Raw genomic sequence first — 11,818 nt, forward strand, 5'->3', positions numbered from 1 at the left:
AAGCACAACGAAACGCGTGGCAGATAACTTACCAGGCCGCAACGGCTAGAATCACAAATAATATGTGCATTTGCAGTGTAAACGGACGCAAAATATGCAACTCTCGAATATTGTATCCCCAAAACGTATACCCTTAAATCACTGGTTTTCCTTTGTACCTTGTATATATCGAGGCAACAGTCTAAGTACTTGAGCTCACTCAGCCTCCTTATTACAATAGACAATTCCGTTCCTTGTTTAAGAGGCCGAGTACTGCAGATGTCGCTAATTTGTTCCCCGTCTAAATTTGGGTATTCTCACACACATATACAAGGTATTGACCATGTCATGTTAACTCCACTGCTTGCGTACAACAGTATAATTCACAAACACGAGCACAATGTTGTTCGCCTCATGAGCCACTAGTACGGCATATGCTTAACCTGCTCAAGTGAACGGCACCACTTTTCGTCGTTTTCGTTTGGACGCAACATACAGCAGTAGCCCCGATGATTATTTGTAACGCACTGAGCACATGTTAGTTCCAGCCCTTGCATTTCTTCCTTTGTTGTGAGTGCGTATTCTAGCTAATATCCCGCACCAGCGATCCCCGGTGTCTGCTCACTTTACGGCCAATTTTCGCGGCAGACTTGAAGTGACAATCCACACTTTGTCATTTTAATGCAGTTACAATATTGTAACATAATGTAATGTATTAATGTGAAATTAATGCAATTTCAGGCCCTTAGTGACGTCTACCAAAATAGCCACAATTCCCGGGAAATTAATACAACTATTTATTCAACCAAGGCAAATGCCTCTTGCTACTCTTGTTGAAATATCTCTGAATGATCTTGTACGTTTTTGACCTTTCACTACTGTACCCTTTCCTGCCAAAGCCTTTGTTAGGCTAGCAGTATGTACAAAATAAATAAAATAAAAAAATAAAATTGGCTGCTTCTGTACTTCATGATGAAGGTCTGTCTGATGCAGTCAAGAAAGCGCCGGTTGAAATGACATCCCTTATATTATATATTCTTTTTATAGACACTGAGTGTGGATTAATGTAGATTCAGATTTGGTTTAACCGCCTATGCTACACTTGGGCTATGAGGCGCACCATAGTGGAGGGTTCCGGATTAATTTTGACCACACGGAGGTCTTTCATTTGTGCCGAACTTGGTACACACAGATGTTTTCGATTTTCGGTTCCATCGGAAAACACGCCACGGAGGCCGGGAACGAAATTGCGTCCTCGGGTTCATCAGTATCGGATAATGTACACATTTATCTCCCAGCTTATATACATGCAAGTACGTGCAGGGAGGCACTTACATACAAGAACTTTGGCTCAAACACTCCAATGTTCAATGCCGTGACAAACCCAATGCCGCGATTATGTCAGTTGTGTGCACCAGGCAACTGATAGCACGAGTTAATTATTTTCATCTGCCTTCTACGATCAGCTTCCTGCCTGCTATATTTCTTTGTATTTTTCATTCTCGAGCGCCGTCATGCTCAGTAGATATGTGAATGCCATCAAGGTAGGGGACTACATAGTTTTTCATCGTCCTAACGAGATGATGAGGCATAAATAAATGTACTCTTATTTTTGCTGAACATATTGCCAAAACTAACGAATTCTAACGGCAAAACTAAACATACCAGATACCGAAGAAATAATGATTTATGGCAGGATGTGATGGAGACACGTCACCCGCTGATGAAAGCACAATTCACCCAGCCAACAAATTTTGCATTACTTTGGTGTTTCGGTGGACACAGAGATAACAGATCTCACAAACTGACATTTCTATCCTGAAGCAAAAATATACCTTTCAGAATTCAGCCTGTAAGCCTTAGGCCAGAGAAACACAACAACTTTATTATCTTTTATATTGTTCCGCAAAAATTTTTCAGCCTGCCTGGTAACAAACAGACATCCGGTTAGCAATTTCTGCAATACAACGAGGTATAGTTGACTATAGAATCAACATGATTATGTTGCATGCTTGCTCGACAGGATTTGCAGGAGCATAACGTCAAAGACACTATAACACTATTTTGAAGGCTCTTCCCCACACCTTTCAACGTATTAACGCTTGACAACTCATGTATTGCGTGCGCCATTGTTTTCACAGCTCAGCTGCTGATGGAACACCCTGCAGTATTGGTGGGCTCTGTGTGCTCAAAACGCCCTTTTGCACGCCCACACTTCAGAGGAGCGCATGCCGATTGGCAGTATCCACCACAAGCACTGACGAATCTATGAAAGATGAACCTCAAGTAAGTACTACGAAAATATATACCAGACGCCCACTTAACGCGCACCTCGGAGCGCACAATCCTGCAAGTCAAGCTCACGCGTTACATTTCGAGGCCACTGGCCGTAGGTTTTGATGCTCATTGGTTTGTTAGACTTGGGAATCATTGTAACTTTTGTGTGTTTCCAGCTGCCGCTAGTTTTCCTCTCATGTGAGAGCAGAGAGTGCGCGGTGGGTTTTATTGACGTTGTCCTTTCCTGGCGTGATATTTTTGATGAGGCTTCTTCCGGCAATTTTCTTCTTTGTAATGGTAAAAGTTTGATTGATTGATTGATTGATTGATTGATTGATTGATTGATTGATTGATTGATTGATTGATTGATTGATTGATTGATTGATTGATTGATTGATTGATTGATTGTAGGGTTTAACGCGCCGACGCAACGCAGGCGGTGAGGCGCGCCGTAGTGGAAGGCTCCGGATTAATTCTGACCAACTGGAGATCTTTAACGTGCGCCGACATCTCGTACACACGGGCGTTTTTGCTTTTCGCCTCCATCAGAAAAGCGGCCGCAGCGGCCCGGAACCGAACCCGCGACCTCGTGCTTAGCAGCGCAACGCCATATAGCGACTGAGCCACCGCGGCGGGTGGTAACAGTTTGATTGTATTTAGGTTCGCTTGAGTTGGTTCTTAGCCGGTGGTGGTGTCGTCCTTACCATTACATCAGAGCATAGCCTTGGCCTTTCATCGAATATCTTACTTCTTGCCAGGATGGTTGCGTATCAGCCATTCAAAGAGCTGACTGCCGGTTCCCACTGTGCTCACTGCGCAGGCACTCCGCGAGTAACATTGAAATAGATGTTACAGTTCCTTCATAATTTTGATATAAAGGTACACTTCAACGCGCCATATTCCAAAATGTCTTCTTTGTAAGACGATTCCGTATAGTTCGGATGAAATCCCTGAATGACTGAGATATTTAAATGTCAGCATTGTGGTATATCAAACGACGCTACAGGACACAGATGTGTATCCTGTATCATGTATCCTGTATATACAGATGTGATTTGTAGCCTGTATATTTGCAGGATACAGAAGTGTATCCTGCAAGTAAATCTGAGGTAGCTGAGGCACCGGTAATATTGGGAACAAGCGTAAGCCAGAGAACAAATTCGCAGGTAAGGAAGGTAAACAAATGCGCCCACGCACTCCATACAGATGGTAAACCAGCGAAGCTGTACATGCTAAGTTCCTCGGAACCGCACCCACCCCTGCCCGCCGTCGTTCCTTGAGCTTTGCTTCACGTAGCAGCTCACTGCGCGCGCGCTTTGCTGCGAGAGGTACTTTCGCTCCCTCTGGTGCACTGTTCCACCATACCAGTGTCGGTGGATACGACAGTGTGGCCACGTCATTTATAAACTCAGCTAGTCTCTCTCTCCCCTTAGTTTTAACTCGTCTCCAACTCGTTTCTTTTCGCGCACACGCAGGGGTTGCGACGTAAAAGTTTTCAGCGTACACAGTACCCCCGGATTTTCCTTTTGCTTAGCCTTATAAAGCTTCTCTTTAAAGATGCAATGCCTCAGGCGACATGATCTATTTCCGGGGGCTTCTGAAATACCCACAGGATGTCAATCTCTAGACGCCTAGTGGACGATACTCTTAAACTCAGGATCAAAAATAACGTTCAAGGTTGTCGCGTGAGGCACCCAGAAAACATTTTAAAGCGAAGCTTTTTACCTCTTTCCCCCAAGGGTTCTGTCGTTACCGTAGTTGTCAACACAAAACTCCCGCGAACAAATAAAAGAACTTACTGGCACCGCCAGGAATCGAACCTGTAACCTATAGAGAAACGGATCCAGAGCCCGTTGCCTTTCCGATTGAGCTACAAGCCTACCCTGATACGGGGGAGGCAGACGGTGCACTCACCGAACACAGCTGCGGGTTTGCCCCGTGCGTTCTCGCTGAATTCCACGTGATAGCGCCACGCCAGTTCTCGTGCTGCCGTGCGTTCCGCCCACGGCACGTGTAGCGGCCTTGTGCGAGCCTTGCGCATGCGCTAGGAGTTAATGAATATCAAAGGAAGCTCACGCCAACCCATGGCATCTCACTTCTCCTCCGTCTCTGCCGCCGATCTCGTCGCCTCCGTCGGCGGCGGCCAAGGCGGAGGACAAGCGAGATCGTTTAACACCGGGTTTGAGCTTCCTTTTATTTTCTAAAAAAAGGAGTTTCCACTCATGTGCTTCACCAATACAATTCAACCAACCAACATTCAAGAATCATGCATTGATTTGACCTTAGCAGAGAATATCTCTTTGAAGTAATAAAGGGTGCATTTCACTTGTCTCTGGTTTCACTCTTTGTAGAGCTCGTGTGTGACTTTAAGTGACGTCGCATGGGTAATCATTGTGAGTGTCGTTTACAGCTTCTCTTCCCATCCACCTTCACAGGGTGGACTGGTGGCATTTTTTAATGCACTGCATTCCCTTAGATATCAACTGATGCTTTTGAACCGGAGGACGAGTGAAAGGCTGCACACTTTATCACCTTTATCAGCACCCGTTTTGGAGCACTAATAAAGCTGGAAGCGCCACACAGGAAAGGTCTCGTGACATGATGCACAAGTATGTATAAGCCGCCGGCGCTACTGAGCAGAAATAGCATAATAAAGCATGCCGAATCACGTGGTGGAGAACATACATATGCTGGATTAGTGAGAGATATGTGCGTTTGTCTGCAAAATGTAGATAAGATAGCGCATTATCGTTTATACCGAGCGAAAACAGCAGGTGATTGTGATTTCTTTTCTTCCTCCTTCTATTTTTCTTATACCTGATAGATGCACCCAAAGCACCTGAGTTCTTGCAACCTTCTCTTACATTACGGTAATTTCTCCTCTCGTTGAAAACAAGGACGGGAGCGTTCAGTAATTGTCGTAATTTTTTTCCGCGGGGCCTGTGCATCGCGCGTTGCTCTGCTTTACTCTGTGGCCTATGTCTGATGCGCGGCCGCTTTAACCTGAGGCGGCACATGTCATTTTCCCCATGCCGCCGAGGGCTCCACCCTACTTTCTGAGGCGCGCTGCCCCCGCGCTAAGCCGCTTGGACAATCGACCGTTTACAGTAGAGACTATCTTAGGTCATTGGTCTCTATCATCGCCTTCGCAGAAGGCAACAAAAGCCCTTCTATATTTCCTGATCGATATAAATTTACATGAACCACTGTAGTGCCCCAAACGCCTTCCCACTCCTATCTATTCTTCTTCATGTGACTCACTTTTATCCCCTCAACCCCAATTCCCAAGAGCAAGGTATCAAACCGGACCCCACACCTGGTTAACCCCCGGCCTTCCCGTCCGTTTTCTCTTCCTCTCCCCTACCCCTTTCCACCTTCTCCTGCCCCCGCCTCACTCTCCCTGTGGCCGGCCTCCGACATAGTCTCGCCTAGCGTCACTAAATAAAGGCGTTTAGAGTATCGGCACTCTTTTCTATCATTGTTATGTGCCGCCAGGATTTTCATTGGCCGGTCGGCACCACGTGACATTTGTTTACGTATGGGCGCAGCCATTTTGTTTCTGGGCGCCTCTCCTCTCCCTCACTCCGCTGACCGGACGCTAGTGCGGCCGGTCACACTCTGCCCGTCACAACCGGCGGCGATTTCGTTGGGAGAGATGGCAACACTGCAAGCCACAAACAAAATGGCCCCCAGACATTGCCGGGTGCACGAATTGGCGGTACTCTTAGGCGTAGCTTATTTAGTGACGCTAGTCTCGCCGATTTCAGAGACAAAGAACTTACACTTTCTCCTTAAAGGTTTCGAGGGAAGAGGCTTCACGTCTGCAAAATGATCGTAGGCGCAAGGGCTGCGTTTAGGAACCCGGGATTGGACAGTTGAAGGTGGTAAGGAAACAAGAACAGTGACAGGTAGAGTGTCAAATTAATTCTTCCTTAGCTTTATTTGAACGGGTGAATGAGGGGCCTCGAAGGCTATAGTTGACCGGTAAAAAGCGCAAAGGCTCATGGGTACGTCGTCTGCTCCAGCCACTTCCGGTTCGAGATCTCGCCTGGCCTCCCGTACGCCAGCGGCTTTCACGCGCGTGTGTGCGCGTTGTTTATTTGTCCCAGAGTGCTTAACTTTCAGAGGAGTCCCTAGTAGGATTCATCGTTGCTATTCATTGAATGTGCGATGCATGAGCGTTTTTTTTTTTTTTCTTCGGTGGAAACAGATAAACAACGAGCAAACGCGCGGATGAAAGCCGCCGGCCTACAGGACACCATGAGAGCTCTCGAACCGGAAGTGGCCAGGCTCCGCGGGAGCAGACAATGTACCCATGAGCCGTTGTGCTTTTTACCGGTCACCTATTGAGTGGCGTTATCGGTAAGCTGACAAGCTACCGGAAGTCATGCCCTCGATCACCAGGAAAGAGGGGAAAAAAAGCACGTACAAGCGCTCACAAAGTGCGGTGAACACCGAACCGGCGTCAATTAGGAAACGCCGATCTTGCCTACAGAAGTAAATAGGGGGACAAACAGACCATGGTATTAGTCAGTCTGTACGCAGGTAATGCGTCGGGGGCAACACTTTCGCATGGCTATTTTGTGCACTATTGTCAGATTTATTAGTGCAACGCTCAGCATGAACAAAACAAATTTTCTGGCGAGGGGAAATAGATTGCGGAAAGTTATCAGTAAAGCGACGTCCCTAAGAAAAGGATGAGGGAGACGAAGTATTAGTAATTCCATTGGTAGCAATCCATGCTAAACAGCTTTAAAAGGCTCCGATAGCCCGATGGGATTCTGGGTACAACCTGGGTGTAATTTCAAAAATATTACGGAGTTTTTGGTGTTATTGTTGCTGTCCTAGACCGGGAGTATGAACATGGTGGGAGGTTTCACAAAAAACATGTTGGACGTTAAGTACCATGTTGCTATTGTCTTTTTGCGTGCTCAACCACTCAATACACGCTGCCTGTTCTTCCTTAAGCTAGCAGGCAAACATAGGTTAACTGTCGAAATTTGTTTTTGAGTAATTGTTTGGCAGTCTGCTCTAAGCAAGTTACGTATGTTTGTAAAGTACATGCGTTCAGAGCCTACAAGTTCCTTTGTTCGCCGGAATTCAAACGTTTGATAAGGACGTTTGACTACCACTTCAGCCTCTTCAGTAACTATAACACCGTATCTGTATTGTCCGCCCCTTGCCACTTTACACAATACGCTGCCTGTGTTCCCTGGCTGGCGACAAAGAGTGTAGCTATTTCTTTTTTTTTTTAGGTGTAAGACGGGTCAGTGAGCGATATGAAAAAACATTTCACGTAAAACCTTGTTATTACGTTGTGCGCATGCACGCTCATAACTATTTTTGGGATTTTTTACTTCCACAACACTGTTTTAAACAAGCACGCAGCCATTTTAAAGCTTCTTGCCGTCATCATGGTGAACAGCAACCCATATTCCGCGTCCAGTTCCCAGAATTTGTTGCGTCCTCATTATTTTTGGGCCCTTATCTGGTGCCCGCGTTGCAGGGCGATGTAGTCTTATTGTTCTACTACAGCTTGCCTTTATAACTACCCTCATCTATCTATTTCTTGCTACAGATGTTCCTGTCTCTATCGCTCATGCACTCCAGGGTTTCCGACCATGTTGCTTTCTTTTAAATTGTTTTTTACATTCTAGTTCCTACTCGAGTACATTGCGAAGAAGCTTAGCCACAGGACGAGAGTGAACATAGTAAGCAGTGAACAGTATTTTTTACGCTGAACAAAACCTGCAAAAACCGTTTCAGTTGATTTACATCTAATGTGTAGTGTCCTCTATCAACGTTTTGCCTTGTCAAAACCGTTTCAGTTGATTTAAATATTATGTGTGGTGTGCTCTATCAACGTTTTGCCTTGTCAAAACCGCTTTAGTTTATTTAAATCTAATGTGTAGTGTCCTCTATCAACGTTTGTCCGGTCAAAACCGTTTCAGTGTATTTAAATATTAAGTGTACAGTCCTCTGTCAGCGTTTGTCTTTCGGGGTAAATAACGTTGACTTCTAGTATTCAGCTTATCAATATTACCTTTGTGAATTTCTCTAGAAAGTTTTTTTTTTTCGTTTGTTTGAAATAATTTATTTTGCCATCAGTTCTAGTCAATCAGCAGAAACAGATGCTCGCAGAAATCTCGAGCCCCTTTTATTCCTTCCGAGAGGACGATTCGACTTTCTGGGTTTCCTGCAAAAAACCCAGAAAGTTGAAACCTATGATCCACGTGTTTTGATGAAACATCATAACCATTCGGCTGCCGATCTTCTTGCTGGACTACTAAAGTACAGCTGAGGGGTTTTACTTGCAAGATTCTTATACTGTTTCGGACCCTATGAGATGCAAAAAAAATTCATCATCAGTCGTTCCTTCACTGCGACAAGAAACGGTGCGTATCCAAGGCGCTGGCAGGTAAATTCAAGCGCTCATCTCTATTTAAGCAATAAAAACCACCCCAGGTCCATGCAAATGTTAGGCACGTACCCGCTCCGGCATGTCGGTGTAGAACATATTCATCAGCCGGCTCCTCGATATAGGAGTCGAGGTTGGTAAAAGTCCTGCCCTTCCTTTATACAGCAAGCACTGGTTGACTTTGAACACTCCCGCTTCCCCTTTGCGCCAAAGTTTACAGCGTCACGCAGGTCCGGTTACAAACGTAAGGATATATTACCGGCTTCTGACACTTAAGGCATTGTTTGGAGCCCTGGCATTCTATATAAATGTTTGCTGCCACGTGATTTTTATCCGAAGCGTACATGGCTGCACTTGCATGTATTCTTGATGCCCGGGAACAACTCCTGTGCTTTGCGTTCCTTCGAAGCGCAATGCGCCAGATAACGAACGTATTAGCCCGTGCTCACCACCCTGGTCGTAACCCGTTCAAAGCATTACTGGCTAGGCCTCACCGAGCGTGGGGTGTCCGTGCGTGTACATTTATTTGTCTTTGAACCGCAACACATTGCTACCGCGAGGTGTTCATGCGTCTGCGGTTGTTTGTTGGTTGGTTTTTGTGCTTGGTTCAACTCATCTTCGCATTTGCTTTAAATGGACAAGCTACCGTTCTCAAATTTTGAATTCTAAAGTCATTGGTCGTCGTAATTGGCAGGTTTCCTAATATGCGCACTCACGAAAAGCAGAGCGCCTAAGAAGAGGTGCGGTGGTCGGTAAACAACACTGGTAAATGGTGCGCACAAAATATGTACCCCTTTTCTTTAATTCTGACCACCGTCAGTGCTCAACAAAAATAAAATCTGCTGAAATCTTTCACCTAAATTCTGTTCCCCCTCCATGTCGTATAGCCAAGTTCCTTTGCTGGTCGTTCAACTTCACTGAGTGGAGCAGCTGCTAATTTTTATTGCAAGAATGTTTCAACAGGTCAATTCTTCACATTATTTTCTTAAAACACAGTGATTTGGCCCATTTTTGGTCGTTCAAGCGCACAGAGCAGTCTATCACTCGCCGAATTAGCGTTCTGCATAGAACCAGAATGTTCTGATGGTACATCCACGGTGCCAGTGCCTATTACCGCTTTTCTGCAAGGTGGATTAAACCCGTTCTACATGGAGCGAATTTCGCGTGTGAATTCGTAGCTGCGCTGCCGCTCGTGCGGCAAAACGATCTATTTTTCTATTTTCACTCCTGCAACAAATTGCCAAACGCCCAGCTGCCTTCACAGGAGAAGTTCGACTGTTCCGAACATTCGGCAGTTTGCCACAGCAACAAGAACAGATCGTCTTGTCGCACGATCGGTGCCGCAGCTGCGAATTCTCAGGCGAAATTCGCACCATGTAGAGCGGGCTTTTGACGGGCGCAGAAGGCGATTTGTGGACAAAAATTATGTATTCACGGTACTGCACGTAGCTTCTGAAAGTAAAAACGGAAACGCAAACTTTGTCAACGGCTGCGCATATTTCACAATAATGGGAGTTATAGTAAGAGTAATAGTAATACTTTATTTCATCTCTTGAAATATACAAATCTTGAAATATACGAATATACAATATACTTTGAAATACACAAATTATGTCAGTACTACCTTTCTCGAGGTGGCTTTAGACGCCTAAAATAGGCCAAGCTGAAAAAATTCACCGCGTGTATGCAAGCTTCACTGCAAATCTTGTCGAAAGACGATAGCCGTGTGCCGCTTGAGCCAGTATATTCCTCTCTTCTCTTTCCCACTCACCTTTCACGCTCTTCCGCTCCCGCTTCGCTCTTCCAACGATAACCACGGTGGAGGTTTGCTGAAGTCAATTCAGTTTAGCCGTGTTTCATTGATCGCGCAATCTACCAGAAGTTCTTGCTACTTTGGGACTAGGAGAACAGCCACAAGGGGGCGCCGCGAGTGCGCTTTTTATTTTGAGGTCGAAACATGTTTTACAGGGCGTATATTTTATCTTTATCGCTAAACTCAAGCAGTGCTGTATACCATTTAATTGAAAGAACAGTGCAAATGGCAGTAATTTATTGATACCTCGCTCAAAAAATATCTAGGGAAGCTTGCACTCATTAGCAAGACTTTTATCGCGAACATGTTGTGGGTAAGCATTGAAGCACACATAGTTTCAGTAGCACCCCCTGCCTTTCGGTTCTCGGCCTCTTCCGCGGCCATGCGAACAATCAGCGGCCGGCCCATGCCAAGAATTGCGAAAACGTTGCGCGCGAGGTCTCTTGTACGATACTAAGCCCATGCGCACGCCGACGCAAGCTCCCGGGCGAAGGGCTCTCCTACGATACTTAGCGCATGCGCACGCTCCTCTCGAGTGTTGCGGCGGCCGCTATCACGTGTCATTCTTTTGTAGAGTGGGTATTGCGGCAGCTGCCGGTGCCTACGCGATAAGATTCCTCGCGGGTTGCTTTCGGCGCGCACGGACCCCAAACTTACGGTAACAACAGCTGCGCTGTTAATATGCCTAGTATTTCTTTCTCAACAGTGTTAAAATTATAAACATTGCCACTAGGTTTAGTAGGTTTTGAAATGGTTAGCCTATATAAACGTCTCGTTCAAAAATTCTTATAACTTTTGGACGGGCGTCTGATTGTGGATTTAATTAAAGTTTATTCTCTCTCTCGAGGGACAGACAAACAGACGGACAGACCAAAATTATCGACTTCAAGTAGCCAGAGAAAGACTATCGCCTTTTAAAAGATCCGTAGGTATCCTCGAATAACTTCCTTCAACCACTGCTTGCGTGCGAAATCGACGAGAAACTCGGGAGGGAAAATTTCCTTTGCCATGCGCCCGCTCATCTTGCACAGCCAGTACGCACCAGTGAACCGTCAAGTGCGACAATCATTCCACGAAAAGTGTGATACAAAAACAGCTCTTCATTGAACAAACAGCCGTGCCCACAACAGGTGAGCAATCCCCCCCAGGGAGAACCTGCAAGGGTGGAACTACAACGACGGCAGATCTAGAAAGCGCACATGTGGCCGGCGGACGGATAGAAGACGAAGAGGGGCGGCAAACCTTATGACTGCGGATAAAGTGCAAGCCGTTGCAGTGACGTCGTAAGGAACTAGAAAACCCAAATGTGTAAAACCGAACATGGCAGGGCG

This window comes from Haemaphysalis longicornis, unplaced genomic scaffold, assembly GCF_048455015.1.
Source record: "Haemaphysalis longicornis isolate Haplotype H1 unplaced genomic scaffold, Haemaphysalis longicornis Haplotype H1 scaffold_10, whole genome shotgun sequence".
In the NCBI taxonomy this organism is placed as follows: domain Eukaryota; kingdom Metazoa; phylum Arthropoda; class Arachnida; order Ixodida; family Ixodidae; genus Haemaphysalis; species Haemaphysalis longicornis.